Source organism: Hemitrygon akajei, chromosome 5, assembly GCF_048418815.1.
Source record: "Hemitrygon akajei chromosome 5, sHemAka1.3, whole genome shotgun sequence".
In the NCBI taxonomy this organism is placed as follows: Eukaryota; Metazoa; Chordata; class Chondrichthyes; order Myliobatiformes; family Dasyatidae; genus Hemitrygon; species Hemitrygon akajei.
The window spans coordinates 80,825,503-80,848,983 of record NC_133128.1 but is presented as its reverse complement, the minus strand read 5'-3'; the positions used below and the strand labels follow the sequence as shown (position 1 = coordinate 80,848,983).

At 41.0% G+C, this 23,481-nt stretch overlaps 1 protein-coding gene across 7 annotated transcripts in view; it reads right to left on the bottom strand.

Moving 5' to 3' along the window:
- The window catches only part of LOC140727912 (rho GTPase-activating protein 6), a 533,233-nt gene that overhangs the window by 221,572 nt on the left and 288,180 nt on the right, over positions 1–23,481 (bottom strand). The window contains exon 1 of one of the 7 annotated variants that reach the window (XM_073045878.1): positions 4,881–4,997. The exons of the other annotated variants lie outside the window; for them this stretch is intronic. The gene's annotated coding sequence lies outside the window, so the exon portion shown is untranslated. Of the gene's footprint in view, positions 1–4,880; positions 4,998–23,481 lie in introns of those variants that run through there. 7 annotated transcript variants of the gene reach the window in all.

The window sequence follows — 23,481 nt, the reverse complement described above, 5'->3', positions numbered from 1 at the left end:
TTCTTTCATGGTCATTGGGTAAACATCTTGGAACCCTCCGTCTAGACACACAGAGTGCAATGGTGCACCACTATCGGACGGGCAACTTGAGTTAGGAAGTAACAACAGATCGTTTTAGAAACTGTCTCAGGCACACACACTCATGATCCTCCAAGGCTTGTGGGATACAAATAAAGAAGTTATGACAACAAAACCTATATAACTACATACACCCACTAGAAAAGATTACTCTTACTTTCCCATGAGCAGTTTTGGTTTAACTTCTTAACAATAGTGGCATAATTTTTGTTTTCAGGGCTTATTTGACCAAATCAAACACTGATTGCAGAAGGAATCCTTTGCCATTAAGCCTCTGATCAAAATCCAATCAAAGATCAAAATCCAGCATATTTATTTCTAAGTTACATCTGAACAATCTAGCTTATGTTTTTTGGAGTGAGTATTTCTAACATGATAGAGAAAAATTACTTGGATGTGAAGGGGATCGTTGCTTTGATGTCATTGCTTTGGGCATTGAGTTGAATTGCTTTCAGTGAAATGGCAGCGTTCAGTGAAGTGCCTTGTTTAGAACAGCTGGATGAACAAAGAACCACATCAAAGGACTAATTCTCTCTTCTCGCTCCACACCATTTCCCATTCAGAAACTTCTATTAAACACAAATTACCAAGATATTAGAGCTTTTATGAATATTTTCTGGACTAAACTACCCACATTTTAATATTTGTTACCATTTGCAGTTATGTTAATTTGGTGAAGATTGTTTTAAATGCATACGGTCAGACAAATATGTTACTAAATGAAGCAACATGCTTCATGCCAGAGCCTCCACTCCAGTATTCCTTCTACAGGATTATACATTCAAGCAGATCTTTGTGATGAGAACGCTACCCAGAAAGTAGCTTTATAAGTGGGACCTTGTTGGAAAAGGAAGGAGAGCTCCATTTGAAACATAGCTTTCCTGTTTAGCATCAGCAGGCTGCACTTACATAGTTCTCTGAATGTAGTAAACCAGCCCAAGTTGCTTTGCAGACGTATCATCAGAAGGGAAATTGCCACTGAGCACAGGGCATTAACATGATGGGATTTAAAGGTCACCTTAAAAGGAGATGAGAGAATTCTAAAGCTTAAGGGTGGGGTCAATGAAACAATTCTCACCAAATTATGATATTTAACATGATTGACTAAGCTTTGTTTTAAAAAGGCCTTTATACACTTAACAATCCACGATGTCACGAAGATTAACTGCAGCAGAGCTGCAAGGCTAGAATTTGCACTACCAGATTTGTGACTCACCCAAAATGACATTTGTGGAAGTCCCATAAAGAGCAAGAGCTTTAGACAGTTGTTTTGCAGAAGAGCACTGCTGGGTTTCCTTCTGCAACGCAATGAAATCTCTGCACAATGTTCCCCACTGACGCACTGCAGGCTCTTGTGGCTGTCAGCATTTAGCTCAGTGGCCGAGTTACTCGCTGAAAGAGACACTCCGCAGTGCAAGAAACACAATCCCAACTCTTGAGCAGCATTTTTAATGAATGAAATAATTATGCAATAAAGGGAGGGAATGGGAACGTTTTTAGTTCAAGTTGCCGCTGCAATTCTACACTGCAGTCATTGAGTCTGTCCTGTGCACCTCCATCATTGCGTGGTTTGGAGCCGCCACCAAGCAGGATAGAACCAGACTACAGTGCACAGTGAGGACTGCTGAGCGCATCATTGGAGCCTCCCTGCCCTCTATTGTGGACCTGTACTCTTCCAGGTTGAAGAAGAGGGCGGGGAACATCATAAAGGACTCCTCCCATCCTGCGCATCGACTGTTTGATCTGCTTCCGTCTGGTAGGCGCTTCAGATCCCTCCAGACTAAGACTAATAGGCACTGGAGAAGTTTTTTCCCTACTGCGGTCACTTTGCTGAACAGTTAACTGCTGGTTAACTGTCGGCTAACTATTACTTGGATTGCACTACCTGTATGTATAATCTATATTTTCATTTATATTTATCATTATTATTGTTATGAGCAGAGAGACAACATCTGCCGGAAGTAAATTCCTTGTATGTGCATAGGTACTTGGCGATTAAAGTCTGATTCTGATTCTGATTCAATGTCATCTGACCGTACACACATACAACCAAATGAAACAATGTTCCTCCGGACCATGTAGCACAAACCAAATATTATACCATGAATAAGTTAATAAAATAGAATTAAAAATGCATGTAGTAAAGCGTAGTGCAGATAAACAGTAAACCGCTCACTATCTGAGTGACAAGACCTCAGTGTGGCAGGGTATTCATTAGGGGGAAGGAGCTGTCACCCAGTCTGGCAGACCTAGTCCCAATGCCTCTGCACCTCCTTCCTGACAGTAGTGGATCAAAGAGATTGTGGAATGAGGGGTAGGGATCCTTGACAATGCTTTAGGCCCTTTGTCTGCAATGCTCCGGTAAATTCACAAATGGGGGTTGGGGGAGGGCGGAGAGACCCCGGAGATCCTCTCGGTGGCTTTTACTGTCCTCTGTAGGGTCTTGCGGTCCGATGACTTACAGCTTCCATACCACAAAATGAGGGAGCCAGACAGGACACTCTCGGTGGTGCTCCTGTAGAAAGCTGTTAGGAGGGGGGTCAGGCCTCAAACTCTTTCGGAAGTGTAGATGCTGCTGTGCCTTCTTGCCTAGTGAGGAGATGTTGTGGGTCCAGGTTGGATCACTCCTTAGGAACTTTTACTCTTAACTCTCTCCATGGCAGAGCCATTGATGAGCAATGGAGAGGGGTTGACTTGTGCCTTCCTGAAGTGCACAATCATCTCTTTTGACTTGTCCACATTGTTCTTACACCATCTGACAAGCCCCTCTACCTCTTCTCTGTATGCCAACTCATCATTGTTGCCGATGAGGCCAGTCACTGTCGTATCATCAGCAAACTTGATGATGTGGTTTGAGCTGGATCAGGCAGCGCAGTTGTGAGTCAGCGGTATGAACAGCAGCGGGCTGAGCTCGCGGCCCGGGGTTGGGGAGGGGGGAAGCACCCGTGCTCAGCGTGATGAAGCTAGAGATGTTGCTGCCAGTTCGGACCGACTGGGGTCCTTTCTGTCACGAAGCCCAAGATCCAGTTACACAGAAGGGTACTGTGACTTGTCCTACATCTCTGCAAAGCAGAGGCACTTTTCTCAAGAAATCACCATAAATCTGAGCTGTGCTCAGCCATGGAAGTCCAGAACAAGCATGGCAAGACTCAGAAATGGCATAATATATAGGCATAGTGCTGAAAACCCCGGCAGACAGCTAGCAAACCGCTGATCTACCAGTCAGGCAATTTACTTCTTACAGCTCACGTGCGTGCAGTGCACCAATTAAATGCCTGGAACTGAGAAGCATTTAGCAACACACTGCTTTATAAAATTAACAAAGCAATATGCATCTTTCACTTGGTTTGCCCAGCTTTTAATTCTTTTCTCAAGTACTGGAGTTGGTATAATTAATGTCGCTAGATCCTGCAACATCGTGCGAGATTTACAAGTCAATACTGCGAGTAAGTCAAAACAATCGCCGTGCCTGGTTCTTGCACTGGAATGACAAATGAGCTACACTTAAATAAATCAGACACACATCATTCCTGAAGATACAATGTTGATATTATGGTTGTTATAATATCTATGGCAACCACATCCATCAGAGAGGATCCATCTACCTGTCATGTGCCTGGAATATATTGCAAGCAGCACTTGGCAACAATGGGTTTACACAAACACTACTTTCCACAACCAAACAAAATTCCACTATGTGTGCATCCAAAAGCAATCAAATAAAGTGAGCACAATTCATTAGGCTTCAGAATTTTTAAAATATTTAATTAATAAGAATTATCACTTACTAAAATATTTACAAGTAAACCCAAGGCTAAATTGTATCAAGAGTGGATGGTTCCTGATCTTGGAATCTGGTTGTTGGTGGGATCACAAGGGAATAAGCAGGATTCAAATGGACTAGTCAATATTCATCTGTATCATTGACTAACTACATGGCATTGCCACAATGGCCTGTCGCTATTTGCTTGGACATGTAGCCCATTGTTCAGGCGTAGTGGACAACTTGAAAGGATACACATAATACTGGTATAGATGTGGTTATAGTCCTGTGTCATCTTATCCCAGTGGATGTTAGAACAATTCCAGAGAAGAAACCATGATTTGGCTCATCTAATTCATCCCACAGGCCTGTGCTCTCAAGGATATCTTGCCTCGACTGTCTATCAATTCTTTAGTGGCATTAGTGTGGGAGCCATGGCTAATTAGTTCTGTAAATGCAAAACTACATACACGTTGGCCAAAGCTGATGATATTTGGTCATTGTCTGCATATTTTATTGTGTTATAAATGAGAAAAAAAGATGTATTTTGCAAATGGATCAAGACATAAGAAATAGAAACAGAAGGCAGACATACATCTTACCATTGAAAAAGACCATCTAGTTTAACTGATGGCCATTTTACTGACTCAGCCCTCAACTGCCCTATAATCTAAATATCAGTCCATTACAAGCCCAAATACAGTATATTAAGTGGTACAATACATAAAGCAGAACAGGTTTACTTTTTTTATTAACGTATCTTATGCTGAATAAACTATTAATCTATAATCATCTTTACCAAAAATAGAAGACATGTGGCAGCAGGTTAGAGATCAGAATTTGCAAAGCCCAATTCTTAGACCGAAGTTCAAAGTGCATTTATTATCAAAGGATGTATGTGGTATACAACCCTGAGATTCGGCTTCCCCACAGACAGACACAAAACAAAGAAGAACCAAGGACCACACTATTATGCAACAAGTTTGATCTTTGGGGAGTGATGCGGCACTGTAAAGTAGTGGTTAGCACGACACTTTACCGTACCAGTGACCCAGGTTCAATTCCTATGGCTGTCTGTAAGGAGTTTATATGTTCTCCCCGTGACTCCATGGGTTTCCTCCAGGTGCTCCTGTTTCCTCCCACAGTCCAAAGACGTTGGTAGTTTAATTGGTCATTGTAAATTGTTCTGTGATTAGGCTAGGATTAAATTGGGGATTGCGAGGCAGTGCAGCTCAAAGGACTAGAAGGGCCTATTCCATGCTGTATCTCTTTAAAATAAAGTAAAAACAAGTATGTATTAGGACTGTGAATAGGTAGTACACAACTCCACAAGCCATGAATACCACTTTCAATATACATTGAGGTTTGACAGCTGACCTACAGTGAGTTAGCTGGATGTGATTTGACGTTAACTGGAGTCCTACAAAGTCACATGATGGGCATCTCTTCCTCTTTCCCGGACGGGTGCAGTTGTAATGACACAATCAAAGCCCAACCCAGGACCTTTCTGCTTTTTTAAAAACAGACTGTGGATTTCACTAGCAAGACCTGCATTTATTCTCTTCACTAAGGAGGTTACGGACAGCCCCCTGAAGTACAGCACTCCTTGCACTGATGCTACTCTCATAGTATCTGCATGAAAGATGAAGTAACAATGACATACACTCTTTTTAAATTCCAATAGTGCAAGGATTACAGGAGACTGACAGGGTTCAACATTCAAATGCCATTGTCTCAGTGGTGTACATCTAACCAGTGTAGTCAATGGGTTTGGGAAGTGCAGTGAAAGAAGCCTTACCATTGTGGGAATACTAATAGCTTGTAACATGCACCATCTAAAGTATCCACTTGATTGATATCTCATTTGCCAAATTAAACATCTCCCCACCACTCCCAGATTGGCCAACCATGGCTGAAGTTTGCATAATATATACAACACCTTTACTGACACAACATCTGTGAATTCTGCTGGAAATACTTCATGCCGATTGGGCATTTATCTTATTGCTCCTTCATGGTCGCTGAGCTGAGATCTCCTGTCATTGTGAAATGAGAGCTACTCACCTGTGCTGCAGACGTGAAGAAAGTCCATCAATGCCTTCAGAAAGGAGTCGGATTATATGCCAACACTGCCAGCAATTTAAAAAATATTTGATATTTGGAGTCAGTGTTCCTGGACTGGGAGGGTGAGAATTCACCCTTTATCCCAGAGTATCAAACCTTTGAGAAACTGAGCTTTCAAGTTTAGCACCAGATTCTACAAAGAAGCCACTGATTATTACAAATTGCAAGAGCATGGACAGCACAGATGAGCTGCTGCCTCACAACGCCACAGCCTGGGTTAAATCATCACCTTCGACGCCATCCGCGTGGAGCTTCTCTGTGTCTGCACAGGTTTCCTCTGAGTGCTCTGGTTTCTATCCACGTCCCAAAAGATGAGCAAATTGCTAGGTTAATTGGCCTCTGTAAATTACGCCACCTGTGCCGACGAGTGGTAACCAGAGTTGTTAAGAAAGGGGAGGTAACAAAATTTGAGATTTATGCTGCATTAGCACAAGTGGCGTGCTCGACAACCATGGACTTGGAGGGTTGAAGGGCTATTTCCATAACATATAGCTCAATGGCTCTAATTTATTTTGATGAGATGCTGCAGATTAGACTCCAGTAAGCACTATGATATCCACCGTGGTAGTTAACTGGATGGCAGCAGCCTGGCTTTGACACCCACCAGGCAACAAAAGCATTATAAAGAAAGTTGCAAATGGAACTGTGACTAATATATTCATTTTACTTTTGTAATTTATCTCTCTCAATATTTTCAAAGACAGAAGACCCAGCAATCCAGTAACTTGACAGGTTCAATGCCTAGTTCTGTCTGAGGGAGTAAATGGACAGGGGTTTATTCGTACGAAGGAAAGATACTTAGTAGAATTTAAACTTAATATCCAAGCTTAATGCTCCCAGAGTTAGAAAAATTACAATACCACAATGCACAACACCAATTTGACACAAGAGCAGGAATGGAAAATCTAGCACATAACATCACTCAATCTGTCCAGTGTTCCTCTCTCAACTTGGCACACATTCTGAACTAAATTATTTGCTTATATTCAAAAAGTTACATTGAATAAGTCAAATAGATCAATTAGTGTATATTCATAGCATTTTCAAAGCCCCCCAAAATGATGTGTTGATAGATCCTTAAGTAGCACCATAATGGAGCCGGGTTAGCTACTCTTCAAACACAAATGCTGGCATTGTATGATTAATCCTTGACAGTTTACAATGAAGGCATCATGCCAATATACTACGCTGCCCGCTATCTACGACTGAAGCATCCAGCAGCATTGACCACTGCTCGTAAGTGGATGATTAGAAGAGAGCCAGTGTTGTCAGCACCCAGGGAGGCAAATGCGGACATCACAGCGTCAAAAACAGCAGAGTAGGAGAGCGCGAATGAATGAGAAATACAAGTAGCAATCACATGTATCACAATGGATGATGCCTTGGCTGCCTCCCCCTTTGCCACTACTGCTCTGCCCCTCCCCCCTCAACTAACATACTCCTGCTTTTCAGCATTGATTGTGATGGGGAGATTTTCCAGCAGCTTGCCAAGAACTAAAGGGCATCCTCAGTGTTGACCATGAAGCAGAAACAAGGTAATATTAAAATAAATTGCTTATATAATAGCTGTGAAGCTAAATAAAGCAGCTTAGTGATCAGCTAGGTGGAAAAGAATGGACGTTTACAGAAATATTACCCGACTTTTAAATAAACAAATTAAGTGATTAACTGAATAAATAAAATCAATTAACAATTTTTTAACCCAGTTCCTGCTTTCCATTCAATCTTAATTTCACCATTCCCTCCCTTAATTTTGATTTTGGGCTTTTGGCAGGTTCCGGACTCTCAATCTGTCCGTGTACATTACCAGAATCGGTGGATGAATAGTGCTTTGAGGTCAAAATGAACTTAATGACTGTTCCCTGCCCACAATTCTAATACATCCAGAAACCACTCTTCCTGCCCCAGTCCAGTAGTGCCCATGGACCATCTCCTGCCCACAGTGCACCTTGGCTGGAGAGGAAATTTCCCTAATACCCACCAGTGGCTGGTCCTCAGGCTGAAACCTAGCCTCGGCATTGATTAGAAGCCAAATCCCATGAATACTATAAAGCCCTGGAAGTTCAAAGAGAGGGAAGATCATTAAAATATTCTAGTCAAGTGCAAAAAATGACCACAAACGCCTCTGGGGTATAAGGATATACAAGTTATCTCACAACATTTTAGAGCACAGGTTGTACCACAAATGGACATATACTGGATATATATGGACATAAATTAATATGTGGTAGAGAATGTGGCATAATTAGTCTCTTGCTTTCTGGGTTTTCACAGCTGAATTATGTTGAAAAATCATCCAGACAAACTGTCCACTGGAATATGAATGGCAATTTGAGCAAGGTCTTCATGCTATTAATAAAATTAAAAGGGTTGTTAGAAATTATATCTCCTAGTTGGCAAGTCTAAAATTAGAATGTACATTTTTTTTTTATAAATCAGAGCCAGCCTTTCAGAAATAAAGTTAGGAAATACCACTCTCCATAAAGGACAGTAAAGCTTTGAACCCAAATACTAAAAGCAAATGGTAGTTGGTCAATTGTTAATTTGAAATCTGCAATTAATCTATTTTAAAGGGATAGGTCATAAAGATGTGGAGTAAGTCATATAAAGTTCATAAGTAAAGGTATCATCTAAGTGCATAGATCTATGTCACTATATTGTGGGCATACTCCATAGAACAATAACCATCATACTGTAAAATTAATGAAAAACTGAACCAACTCCAGCATTCAACCAGTATGCAAAAGTCAACAATCTGTGCAAAAACAAAAAGAAAGAAATAAGCAATAAATATTGAGAACATGAGGTGAGGAGTGCTTGAAAGTGAGTCCATGGGTTGTGGGAATATTTCAATGATAGGGTGTATCCAGAGATACCGGCCACGTGACAGACGCACTGCCACCTGGCTGGTCGGAGGACACACCACACGCCAATCAACATTTGGTCCCTCCCAACTAATCAATGCACACCTAAATTATTGGTCACCTTAATTGGATTATCTCGCCCAGCCCCATGCTATAAAAGGTGAGACATGTGCCTGGCTTGGTCTCTCTTACAGACCACCTCATTGAAGGTAAGTGCATTGATTTATGTTTGGGAAGGTCTATCGTTTGTCCTGGTAAGGGAGCCGCAGTTATCCAAGGTCAAGGGGGATAGCTATCGTAGTGCTTTTCCCTTGTTCTTTGTATGTGTAACCGTACCTGTCCCCATACCGCTTCCTGTGTATTGTACAGCCAACCCGACCTTCCCCACACGTGTTAACCCTAAGCGTTTTTTGTTAGAATATTGTATTTGCTTGTGTTGACCTGACTTCCCCTTGTAAATAAATTCCTTATTATTAAAACTGTGTGTGTCCAGTCCTCTACTGTTGAGACTCAAAGAACCAGTTATTTTCCATCACAACATAGGGCCAGTGAAGTTATCCCCTATTGTTCAAGAGCCTAATGGTTCCAGGTTAATAACCCTCCCATGATGAGGCGAGAGTTAAATCAGGGGATTGCTGGGTGATGTGGCTCGAGGGCTGATTCCATGTTATATCTTAATAAATACACAAATAAATATAAAACATTGAAACAATGAGAACAAAGCCCATTATTCAGGTCTGTCAGTGGCTGGTAACAATGGTGGTGATTGAGACTGACGTTAGGTTGTCTGTGTTGGGCAGAAGGAAATGGTTCACATGAAGTACTCATGGAAGGTTTGCTCTCTGAAGACACTGGCAGCTTGGAACACTGATGGTCAATGCTTTTTTGTTCCTCGCCCTTCACCTCTTGCAACCCAAATTACAGTGAGAATTAACTCCTCTGTCACTAATAATATTCCTTACAGCATTTAACCAACCAGAAAAAGGCCCTTCCAGGCTCCATGTCCACAATGGCCATCAAGTCAACACTAATTCCATTTCTTAGCACCTGGTCCATAGCAATTCACTTTTGTGGGCCATTTCTACAACAGTGCCCAGGTTCCTGACAGGATTCATGCCCGTATCTTGAGGGGTCACCTAACACCCACTCTATACTGCCTTTATTCTCTCCTGGGTCACACAGGGCTGATGCGGATCAAAATAATCAGGATTCTGCCCACAGAATGGATATAAACTTGTATAGCGGGTTGACTACTGTAATATAACTTGATTTTTTTAATCTCTTGTATTGTAAAAGACCAAAATTTAGGGACCAAGGCACATTTTACTTATTGCATAATTACAAGTGTGCCTATTTTAGCAAATACATAATATTTTTAGTACAAACCCCCTTATCCACTCATTATAATATTTTGTGTGTGTGTATACACACACACACACACACACTTAGCGGAAGTAAATGAACATTCTGACATTTGTCATATGATTTCACTAAAAATTGCCCGTGATGACTGAAGATGTATTAGGCTGATAAGCAACATGATCACATGCCCAATGACAGTGCAGATTAGTCATCTTTAACTTGGCCACAAAAGAAGATTCCCAAACAGCAACCTGTAGCTTGTAACTAACATACTGGAAGTTTGGAATTGGAGCCTTAAGAATAATGAAAGGTTTTGTTGAATGTGGTTTAACAAAGCTAGCAAGTTTGCAATGTTCAGTTAGAAGTGACAAGCGGATGACCTCAGCTAACTGATGAGCCGGTCTACAGGTTTGATTGAAACTCAGAGCCCTTGGACCCCAGCTCCCTTCTATCCTGCTGGTGAATGTACAGTCCCTGGAAATTAAAATTGAAGACTTCAGAGCAAGATTGCAGAACCAGGATGGACATCAGGAATGCTGTGTACCTTGCTTCAAGGAAACATGGCTAACATTTGCCATTTCAGATGCAGCACTGCAGGCTGATGGCTTCACCATTCTCCACAAAGACAGGTCAGCACTGTCTTTTAAAGGTAGAGGAGGTGGATCATCCTTTATGGTGCACAGATGTGGTGTTTCTGTGTAAATCCAGCTCACCTGACCCTGAACATCTAATGGTAAAATGTCATTCATTTTATCTCCCAAGGGAGGTTTCCGCCATCATCCTGATTGCAGTGTAAACATTCCAGCTCAGGCCAACGCCACACAGGCACTGGAGGGGTGCAGCACTGTGACCAGCAGTCAGAAAACAATGCACCCAAATGACTTCCCTATCATCGCAGGAGTTTTCAATCAGGCCAGATTGAAGAAGATTGAAGAAGTCTCTGAAGGAGCCAACACACTTGACCACTGTTATATTACCACCAACACCACTTACCATGCCATGCCATGCCCACACTTTGGGAAGTCTGATCCTAGCTGTACTTCTCCTCCTGGCATATAAACAGAGACTAGAGACCAGAGCATCAGCAGTGAGGATGAAGGAGATAAGGTCAAGGAAGGCAGAGGAATGCTTCCAGGACTGCTTTGAGCTGGTGGACTGGACAATATTCAGGGATTCATCTTTGATACTGAATGAATACGCCACAGTTGTTACCGACTTCAAGACCTGTGAGTGCACCTTTGAGAACATACCAGACATACGCAAATCAAAAGCTGTGCATGAACCAAAAGATCTGCAGTCTGCTGAGGGTTTGATCTGTGGCATTCAAGACCAGTCAACTATACTAGAAGTCTAGATATGACCTGCAAAAGGCTATCTTAAGAGCAAAAAAAAAACAGTTCAAATGATATTAGAGACAGAATCAGATGCACGTCAGCTCTGGCAGGGTTCGCAGGCATTGCTTTCCTATAAAGTGAATTCTAACATCATGACTGTCTGTGATGCTTCCCTCCTAGTTAAGCTCAATGTTTCTTATGCACACATTGAAATGGAGAATAAAACTACACCTCTGCAGATCCGTGCAGAATCTGGCGGCTCAACAAACTCTCTCTTGGAGGCTGATTCAGAACACCTTTCAAGAGGATGAACCTTCTTGCAAGTCGGGCCCTCATGGTGTTCCTGGTAGGACACTGTAAACCTGTGCCTACCAACTGGGAGGAGTGTTCAAGGACATCCTCAATCTCTCACTGCTACAGCTGGAAATTCCCACCAGTTTCAAAAGGGCGACAATCATACCAGAACCCAAGAAGAGCAGGATGAGTTGCCTCAATGACTATCACCCAGTTGCACTCACATCTAGCATATCTCTGTCTGTATAGTGTAGACACTAGCTTCTACCTAATAATGTGGAAAATTGTCCAGAGTGAAGCAGGACAAATTTGACAAATTTTCCAATGAACTTACTCGCAATCAAAAGCAAAATGATGAAAGTTGTTAATAATGGTGCTTTCAGTAGTATCTACTTATCATTAGCCTGTTCACAGACGTTTGGGTTTTGCCAGGATTTACTTGGTTCTAGGCATCATTACAACCTTGATCCAAAGATGGACCAACAGGTGAGATGAGGGTGATTTACCTTGACATCAAAGGAGCTCGGGTAGAACTGAAGTCAATAGACGTCAAAAGGGAAAACTCTGATCACTAGAGTCACACCTTGCACAAAGTAATTTTAGAAAAGTTGATTTTCCCAGCCCTAGGACAGAGCTACAGGAGAGCAAGGTTGAGTTCTAGGCTCAGTTACTTCCAGCTATTTCATCAATGACCATTCTTCCATCATAAGGTCAAAATAGTGATGCTCTTTGATGATTGAAACATGTTCAATTCTATCCATGATCCCTTAGAAAATGAAGCAGTCTACCCCTCTGAACCTAAAGTTTTTCTACATGACGCATTAGATAATTAGCAGATAACCTAGTCCATATGTTTCCACGTAATAAGAAGAAATAACTGAGTGTGCAAGAGAAAACATAATTGTGATACTACCAACTGTTTGCATTCCTTAACTAGGTAAGCTGTTCTTAAACAACGTTCAAGCAACATCTGATAAGTGGCAAGTAATAATGACATCATAAAAGTGGCAAACTATGGTGATCAATTAGAGTGAGTCTCTCTCCCAAACCCTGACTGTCATTCAGACCCATACAGTCAACATTCTCATAGTCTCTCTCGACTATAAACATGCTCCCCATCACAAGCCTGGTATTATAACTGGACCAGGATCCCCTCAAGCAACATAGGCTTTCTGTTAGTACAGGCTACACAGCACAAAATGTGCCTCCGAGTTGCTGAAGATCATCGAGCAAGAGTAGAAGAGAGTTGATGGAAATGGGTTCATCATCTAAAGATCAAGGTGAGTGGATGCATGGATGGTGGTGGGGGTGGGGTGGTAGAGAGTGCACAATGAGGAGTGGGCAGTGATCTTCACTGGAGTGACCAAACGTGAGTGGAGAATGTAGATGTAGAGCAGTAAGGGGCATGGGCAGTAAGTAACGGAGAAAGTTCAGGAAGCTACTTGAAGAGAAATGGATACTTTGGATTCCAGGCAGTAGATTCCGTGGGAATAAATGGTGGATATTAATGGTCCTAAAACACCATTCCAAATAAATATTTGTGGCCAATATTTATTGCTTCAACAATAGATTTTTTTTGTTGATCATGGGATCTCACTGTGTATAAATTGAGATAGTAAATGGGATTCAGAAAGTACTTCATTGGTTGTCAAGCAGTTTGAGAGGTTCTGAGGATGTGGTATTGATTTAAATGCAAGTTCTTCTTTCCATTACCAACAGCAGCAATCTGGATACCATTGTTATTCATTGCCCTGTCTTCTGTTTTTTCCCATTCATCCAGTGACAGCCAACTGTTTCAGACAGTCTGTATGAAATGTTTGTAGGCTGAGATGTGGAGTAATTGGTGAGTGAGCAGAGGGTGGGAGCAAACACAGCAGGTGTGTGTAATGAACCAGTACATGTCGTGTCTTAGGAAGAGGGAACATTTTTCAATTTTCTCCTTGGTTTTGCCACACAGTAGTTTAGCAGTGAGCTGAGGGAGTATCTCTGCAGAACTTGTAACCCTATAGTTAGAAAAGAGTCAAATTTGCACCAAAGCATATCAGAAAATAATTGGAAAGGATCATCTGAAATGTTGGTGGATTCATTCTTCCCTTCGCATGTGCAGTAATCTCGATGTATATTTTGACTCAGCAGCTGAATTTAACATGGTGAGCTTCTTTTGCATTTGGAGCGGAACTGTCTGACTGGCTGCAATTCATGCAAGTTGTGCTGTTACAGTTGGTGTGCATCCTGCCATCAATGGCTGTTATTATAACAGCGTTACATCTGGAATTCTGGGTTGTTTGCTTAAAGCATGCTTCTTTCAAACTTTCTGTATGACTCCCCACATATCAAACTTTGCTGTCATGCTTCAATGCATCAGAGCAAGGACTCGATCAGCTGCCTGAGCAGCTATCAAGTATGCTTGTAACTCAAATGAGTTTGGCTCAGACTTTCCATTTGCTGGGTGTAGTGTTAGTTTAACATGTTATTTAACCTCCAGTTTGTTTTTTGCCCTTTAAGATTCTGGACATGAAAGATCGACCTGTGTAAGTATCTGGACAGGCTTCCTCATTACATAATGAGATTATTGTTATTAGGACGGAATTAGGAACAGCATAGAAGAAAATAGAGTGAAGTTGGAAAAAACATTCCAGATTGCTATAACTGAACATCTCCCATTACCGATCAATAATACCGAGAAGTTCCAGGCTACCTACTGTTTACTGCACTTTGTAAGTGGGAACGCATAAACACTGACAGAAATAACTGACACAACATGGAAGGCACTGATTCCAAAAGAGACACCAGGTGGGAGGATTCACAGAAGTTCATTATCGTTATGACTTGTCAGCTCAAAATTAAATGGATGTAATCACTTGTCAGATCTACGCTGATGTTATTAAGGACATTAAAAATAGAGGCCCACTTTTAAATAACTGGATGGAGGTCCTACAATAAACACAACACAGCCAAAGGTTGGAATCTGTTTTGAGAACTGTTAATTGAAGAGGCCATGTCTTCATTGGAAGCATATGTAAACCCTGCTCTCCCATAATCACAAAGCACACTATCGTACATCACTTAAATATGCACCATTGTGAAAATAAATTATAGCGGCAGATTCAGCCTTCTCACTCTTTCATTGTCCTCAAGTAAAATAGTTGATATATCATTTAATAATCATTTCAATATCATTTAATAATTTCTCGTCAACAGTCGATGTCTTTAGGATTACTGTGTCCTGGTGACAAGTTGAACATCATGGGGCTGAAGCAGTGAGTAGCTGGCTGATGCTGGTCAAAGGGTGGTGGTGAAGGACTGCAGTAGATAAGTTTAAAGTATTCAAAAGCAATGAGACATGATTACATGTAAATTCTCATCCAACGTGCAGAGATGGTTCTTGGAGTAATTGGTACAGAAAGAATTGGGAGAAATGGGTTAAGAAGGCATGGTGGCTTTACACTTGCCTGTAATGCTCCCACACTCACTTACTTTGTTCACTATGGATGTTCAGGGCTACACTATTATGAGAAGTTCATTGTGAGAACAAATTTCACTGATTATATTGTAGAAACATTCAAAATAATTAATGGGAATCATTTGCGATTTACTGCATAGCCTTATTAAAGTAAAATTAAAACTATTTTAAAATCATTCAGTAACAAAGTCTGTTTGAACCCCAATTCCAATTCAATGAACGTTGTTTTCCAAGAAATCTACCTGAATACTTTGCTTCAGTCCCAGGGTTGCAATGACTGGCTGTTGCCCCAAAGCAGTTCTCTGAACCTCATCATTAATGGGCCATTCCCAACACTTCACTCATCGTGTGTAGGGAGGTCACTGCATTCTGAACACCAGCTGGCTCCCAAAGCTTCAGAAAATTGTGGAGCATCAAGAGGGGCCATGCTCAGATGCCATTCCCAACGTAGGTAGGAATGCAGAAAATGCAACATTTGCCATATGGAGGGAAGGCAAGATCAACTTTGTCAGGCCAGCTAAGCTGCTCTTCCTTTCTCTGGTTTTCACACTCACTCATTCAAACCCCGGCTACTGTTTCTGTTGCAGTCTAGATTTGGTAAGATGATGAAGCAATTAAATGAGAAACAGTTTAACATGTTGTTTAAAACAAATAAAATTCATCCTGTCCATTACAGGAATTTAAAATGTGTTTTCCTAGAAGTAGATGCATCCTCAGGAGAAGAGCAGAGGTCTACAACACATGATGTGTTGTCAATGAGTAGACAACCATATTACTCAGCTGTCAGAACCTGCAACTTATAATGCAGTATGTAGACTGCTGTGTACAGACACGTTCCTATGTAGGCTACAGGTCGGTAGTGCTACACACAGTCAGTATACTGTGGTCATCCGACTTACCAAATAACAACTGAAATAATCAGGATAAAGCTGTCATTTCCGGGCAATCCCGATATTATTTGGACTACTGCACATTCTGCTTAAATTAACAAAACGTTCCCCTTCAGGCAAACAGAATGAAAGGTTGCACTTCTAAAGCTTGGGATCTCCTTCAGTGCAATGTAACCTATTATGTACGTTGTGAAGTGCACACACTATTGGAATGCAGGGAACCACTAAAATAAACTGGTGCAACTTGAACTGCAGACATCCTTCCATTACTGCTTTATTTTAACTCTCCAAAAACACAAAGGAGATTTAAACACCCAATGTATACCACTTGGCTCATGCCTCATTCCAGTTATCTGTGTTACCTTCCCCACTAATGCATTTATCCAGCATCTCCTTAAATGCAGCAATGATATTTGGTCAGACACTCTCTGAGGCAAGTTTTCTGTTCTACCCACTTTCTGCCTAAGGATACCTCTTCAGTAACTTTACCTTCCAGTTGGACAGCGCAGTTATCCTGGGACAGATCTATTAGTGGTGAGGTGGAAGTAAAATGTCCTGCCCTATCATTTGGTCAGCTTGGTGCACTGCATAAACAGACCACGACAGAAGAAAGTAAAGAAATTTCATTGTAAAAACCTGAAACACTCAAATCAATTTGCCTGGAACATGAAAAACATCAGCAAAAGAAAATTTTATGGAGTAACAGTTGTGTGGTTTTAATAACCTTGAATAACATTAATTGATTCCCCTGGAAATATATTAGAGGTTCTTGTCCTACCACCCTAACAACGATCTATTCTGGTTACTTATCAAGTCCCTCCTAAACTTCTCTGAAATTTAAAATTGAGTGTTTAAATGACAGAAAATTTATTGAGATTCAATATGTCCAAACAACTTATAATTTTAAACATTTCCCATTGTTCTCATTCTGAGACAGAAGAGAACTCTGGCAAGCAATTTTTTCCTTGTATTTAATTCCCTTATATTCTTTAATTCCCTTATATTCTTTGAATAACTAAGTAGTCTCCTCCTAAAAATCATGGACACATTATTGGTGATAAAATTTCACCAAGGTCAATTACAGTTTTAGAATGAACTCTTGGGATGGGCATTACTACACTATTATTTGTTGTTGATAACTTAGAACTGGTTATATTACTATTTAACACATGGTTGACATTAACCTACCTTTGCTAAATGTCATAATGTTTTTTATTTGCTCATTATTAATTACATCTGTTATTTCTCTAATTGCCCATCCAGCTTGAAAAGGGTGAAAATCACATTTTTTAATGTTTATGTTCATCCTTACAAGTACTATATTTGCATTTGTCTACAAATGTCACCATTGCAACCATGTTTACTTGATAATAGGCAGAAATGTGTCAATCTCGGCTTTCTGATTATGCAGACAAGAAAAACTATTTCTAAAGTTTTAAAAACATTTTCCAGCATCTGGAGATCTGCTTTTCCCTTCGTTCCTGTATCATAGAACATACAAATAGACCCATAAGAAAGAAATCTCAATCAACACACACAAAATACTGGTGGAACACAGCATGCCAGGCAGCATCTATGGGGAGAAGCACTGTCAACGTTTCAGGCCGAGACCCTTTGTCAGGACCTCCATCAATGATCGCCATCAATTTCACCTTCCAACCCCGTATTAATCACATAATACTGGAAATATTGACCAATCATAGCAAACAACCGAGTAGTTAGTCTTAAACAGCCCTGGTATTTGACAAGAAAAAGAACCCATCCAAATCCAAACATGAGGAAATCTGCAGATGCTGGAAATTCAAGCAATACGCAGCAGGCCAGGCAGCATCTATAGGGAGAAGAGCTGTCAACGTTTCGGGCCGAGACCCTTCATCAGGACCCATCCAAATTCACTTGCTTTTCCTAAGTACTCTGCATCAATTATTTATTAAGTCACAAATTACTCTTGTAATTTAACACAGAACAATTTTTAAGAAATCACTTTTTATTATTGCCATATTTAGAGCACAATGAAATCTATTTATTTGATCCTTGTGTGCATATTTATTAAGATACAGTGCAGAAACGGCCCATCTGACCTCGAGCCACGCTGCCCAGCATTTCCACAATTTAAAGCTAGTCTAATAACTGAACAATTTCCAACAACCAATTAACCCACCAACTGGTATAGCTTTGGACTGTGGGAGGAAGCCAGAGCACTCCGAGGAAATCCATGCGGTCACAGGGAGAATGTACAAGTTCCTTATGAACAACATTGTTTTTGCCTGAGAGACTATTGGAAGCAAAGCCAAGTGGTTCATCAATGTGGTGTTGAAAGAGTGCAGCACTCTTCAAGGTGACAAGTTCTGAAGCCAATATTATCTATTTACTTAGATTGAAGAGAGCCACAACACTATTTCAAATCCGTGTAAGGTGGCTCTCCTCAATGTATTGCACAAAATTGATGTCTCAACCAAAATCACTAGAAGTAAACAGGGGAGTGCAGCATAGGTTCACGAGGTTAATTTTCAGGATGGCAGGACTGTCATATGTTGAAAGATTGGAGTGACTGGGCTTGTATACACTGGAATTTAGAAGGATGAGAGGGGATCTGATTGAAACATATAAGATTATTAAGGGATTGGACATGCTACCTGCGTCTCAATATCACCAAGACCAAGGAGATGGTGGTGGACTTTAGGAGATCTAGGCCTCATATGGAGCCAGTGATCATTAATGGAGAATGTGTGGAGCAGGTTAAGACCTACAAGTATCTGGGAGTACAGTTAGACGAGAAGCTAGACTGGACTGCCAACACAGATGCCTTGTGCAGGAAGGCACAGAGTCGACTGTACTTCCTAAGAAGGTTGGCGTCATTCAATGTCTGTAGTGAGATGCTGAAGATGTTCTATAGGTCAGTTGTGGAGAGCGCCCTCTTCTTTGTGGTGGCGTGTTGGGGAGGAAGCATTAAGAAGAGGGACGCCTCACGTCTTAATAAGCTGGTAAGGAAGGCGGGCTCTGTCGTGGGCAAAGTACTGGAGAGTTTAACATCGGTAGCTGAGCGAAGGGCGCTGAGTAGGCTACGGTCAATTATGGATAACTCTGAACATCCTCTACATAGCACCATCCAGAGACAGAGAAGCAGTTTCAGCGACAGGTTACTATCGATGCAATGCTCCTCAGACAGGATGAAGAGGTCAATACTCCCCAATGCCATTAGGCTTTACAATTCTACCGCCAGGACTTAAGAACTTTTTAAAAAGCTATTATTAATGCTTTTTGAGATAGTGATTTAGATGCATATCATATTTTTTACTGAGTTAAGTATTGTATGTAATTAGTTTTGCTACAACAAGTGTATGGGACATTGGAAAAAAAGTTGAATTTCCCCATGGGAATGAATAAAGTATCTATCTATCTATCTATCTAGAGGCAGGAAACATGTTTCTGATGTTGGGGGGAGGCCAGAACCAGAGGCCACAGTTTAAGAATAAGGGGTAGGCCATTTAGAATGGAGTTCAGGAAGAACTTTTTCCACCCACAGAGTTGTGGATCTATGGAATTGGCAGTGGAGGCCAATTCTCTGGATGCTTTCAAGAAAGAGTTAGATAGAGCTCTTAAAGATAGCAGAGTCAAGGGATATGGGGAGAAGGCAGGAACTGGGTACTGATTGTGGATGATCAGCCATGACCACATTGAATGGCCTACTCCTGCACCTATTGTCTATTGGTGAAAAGAAATAATGATTTATTGTGAAATATTGATTGTGAGGATACCATCCAAGCTATGTCACATAAATCATCTTTCCACTTCAAAAAGTCAACAAACTGTCCATTTTTGTCATGCTTTGTAATTTGCCCAAAGCACAATATATGCACCCAACTAAAGGAGTTGAATTAAGTTAGCGCAAAATGAGAGCAAAACAATGTGAGGAAGTGTTCACGGGCTCATTGTTCATTCAGACAATTCTGATGGCAGAGGGGAAGAAGCTGCTCCTGAAACACTCTGTGTGTGGCGTCAGGCTCCTGTAGCTCCTCCTGGATGGTAGCAATGAGAAGAGCACATATCCTGTGTGATGGGGTTCCTTAATGATGGAAGCGCCTTTTCAAGGTGTACACAATGCTAGGGAGGCTAGTGCCCATGATGGAGCCGGCTGGGTTTACAACTTTCTGCAGCTTTTATCCGATCCTGTGTAGTGCCTTCCCACCCCCCCCCCCCAATACTGGTGATGCAGTCAGAATACTCTCCACAATACACCTGTTGAAATCTGTGAGAGCCTTTATGACATACCAATTCTCCTCACACTCCTAATAAAATGTAGCCACTGTTGTGCCTTCTTTGTAATTGCATCAATAGGTTGGACCCAGGATGGATCTTCAGAGAGGTTGACACCAGGAACATGAAACTGCTCACCCTTTCCGCTATTGATCCCTCAACTGGGGGGGGGGGGGGGAGGGGGGTGCGTGCGTGTGTGCCCTTGACCTACACTTCCTGAAGTCAACAATCAATTCTTTGGTCTTACTGACTACAATTCTAAATATTAAAAAATTAAGAAACTATAAGGCATCAACACACTTTTCTGCAACTGGGTTAATATGTTTTATGAGCAGAAATGCAGCAAAATGCCAACATCATGGAGAGACCAATTAAGAGCTCTGATTTTTGCATGCCATATAGCAGACACACACAAATCACAGAGCAATCTGGGACAATTACAATTCACAGTTTATCTCTTCCTTATCACAGGTTGTCTGACCTACCACAGAGTCCACTCAACATGCCTTTCATTCCGAGAAATACTGTGAAATTTCCCTGACCGCAAAGAATACTTTGAGTGAAGCACCACATTCCCTGTTTAACTCGCATTATTCAACCTTAAGCAGCTGCTTTAGAAGCCTGACGTTTCTTTGGTGCAACAGCAACTATTTTAAAATAAACATTGTTTTCCAAACTATAAAATTAATAAAAGTCTGGCAGCGAGCTCATGGCAAGAGTTTGCCAATATTTAGAAACCACTCAAGCTGGCTCATGACGTTTATTATATATTATAGGAAGGTAATTAAAATCATTATTTTGTACCGACTCCATTAGTTGCTCTGTATATCTGTGTCAATCCCTATATATTATGATTGCTAAATGGTTAGAACGTAGAACAGTACAGCACAGTACATGCCTGTTGGCCCACAATGTTGTGCCAAACTTTTAATCTCATCCAAAATCATTCTAACCCTTCTGTCCAATATAGCGCTCTATTTTTCTTTCATCCATGTGCCTATCTAAGAGTTCATTAAATGCCCCTAATGTATCTGCCCTTGACAATGCCTTGACAATGCCTTCCACTCCCTCTGCAAAAGAAAGCCTACCTCTGACATCCCCCACTATATATTCCTTCAATCATCTTAAAGTTATGCTCTTTCATATTAGCTATCTTTGCCCTAGGAAAAAAGGTGCTGAAGATCCACTCTATCTATGCCCTGTATCATCTTATATTCCTCTATAAAGTCGCCACTTAGCTCCAAAGTGAAAAGCACTACCTCACTGAACCTAACCACTTAAAGGAGCATCCTGCTAGAACTCCTTCGCACCCTCTCGAAAGCTTCCATATCATTTCCATAATGAGGCAACCAGAACTGAACCAAATGCTCCTTGTGTCACCTAAACAGTTTTATAGAACTGCAACATTACCTCACAGCTCTTGAACTCAATTCACTGATTAATGAAGGCCTACATACCATACACCTTCTTAACCACACTATCAACTTGTGCTGCAACTTTGAGATATCAACGGACATGAACCCCAAGATCCCTCTGTTTCTCAACACCGCTGAGAATCCTGCCATTAGCTCTATGTTCTGCCTTCAAATTCAACCTTCCAAAATGAATCACTTCACACTTTCCCAGTTTGAATTCCATCTGCCACATCCCAGCCTAGCTCTACATCCTGTCATTGCCCCATTGCAAAGTACAACAACCCTCCACACTACCCACAACTCCATCAACCTTCAGGTCATCTGCAAACTTACTAACCCACCCTTCCACTTCCTCATCCAAGTCATTTATAAAAATTACAAGCAGCAGGGGTCCCAGACATATCCCTGCGGAGAACCACTAGTAACGAACCTCCAAGCAGAACACACTCCATTTACGGTCACCTCTTGCTTTCTGTGGGCCAGCTAATTCCAAATCCACACAGCAAAATCTCATTGGGTCACATACCTCCTGACTTTTTTAATGAGCCTACCATGGGAAACTTGTTAAACTCCTTACTAAAATCCATATACACCACATCCACCACTCTACCTTCATGAATTTGACCTGCCCACACACAGCCATGCTGACTATCCCTAATCAGATTATGCTTCTCCAAATGTCATATATCCTGTCTCTAAGAATCCTCTAAAATAGCTTTTGCTCATCACTGATGTAAGGCTCACTGGTCTATATCCCAGGGTTATCCCTATTACCTTTCTTGAACAAAGGAATGACATACGCCATTCTTCGATGTTCTGATAAGACTCCTGTGGTTGTATGGAATTGTCATGAAGCACAATGGTGTGGATGTGATGCAAGTTCTGAAGTGGTCTGCCAAAAAATGCCTTTACCACAGGAAGGGTTAGATTGTCATTGGGCCAGGTTGAAGGAAAAACTCAAATGCTGAGGCTAACCAGCCAATTCAAAAGAAAAGAATGATGAAGTTTCCAGGAGACTATGAAGCAATATAATACATGTGAGATCAGGGAGAGAATCACAGTGATGAAAACAAAGGTTTAATGATAAACAGTGCAAAGGCCAAGACTGAGACTTCCCAATGTATTTACTTACACTTTGAGCTTCATAATGGACTTGCTTTATTGGAACCATTCCACCAATTCAACTACATAAAGTTACAATGATTTGTAAATAATAAAAAGTTGAACATCAGCTACTAAATGTTGATGGTTTGCAAAATCGTTTGTGACATGTGGGAATGTAAAATATATGCATCAGAACTACTATGATGATGGAAAGATACACTGCAATTTCATGCAATTTAATAAAACACTGATAAATATGTCAAAATTAAGCTAAATAGTAAAAAGAACAAATTAGTTCACTAAAATACAGTTTAACATTTACATATGTCACACACATTGTCTTTACAAAATGACAATAATTCTGATTATAATATCAAATGCTGGGTTTCTTCACTCAAAGAGTCAGGCAGAAGAAAAATCCCAATGTAAGGGGGAATAACTCATCTTCCACTTAGATGTATTTCAGCCCTCAGAAATCCACATTGAGTTCAACTATTTTCAGATAAAGGTCATCCACCAGTAACAATAACTCA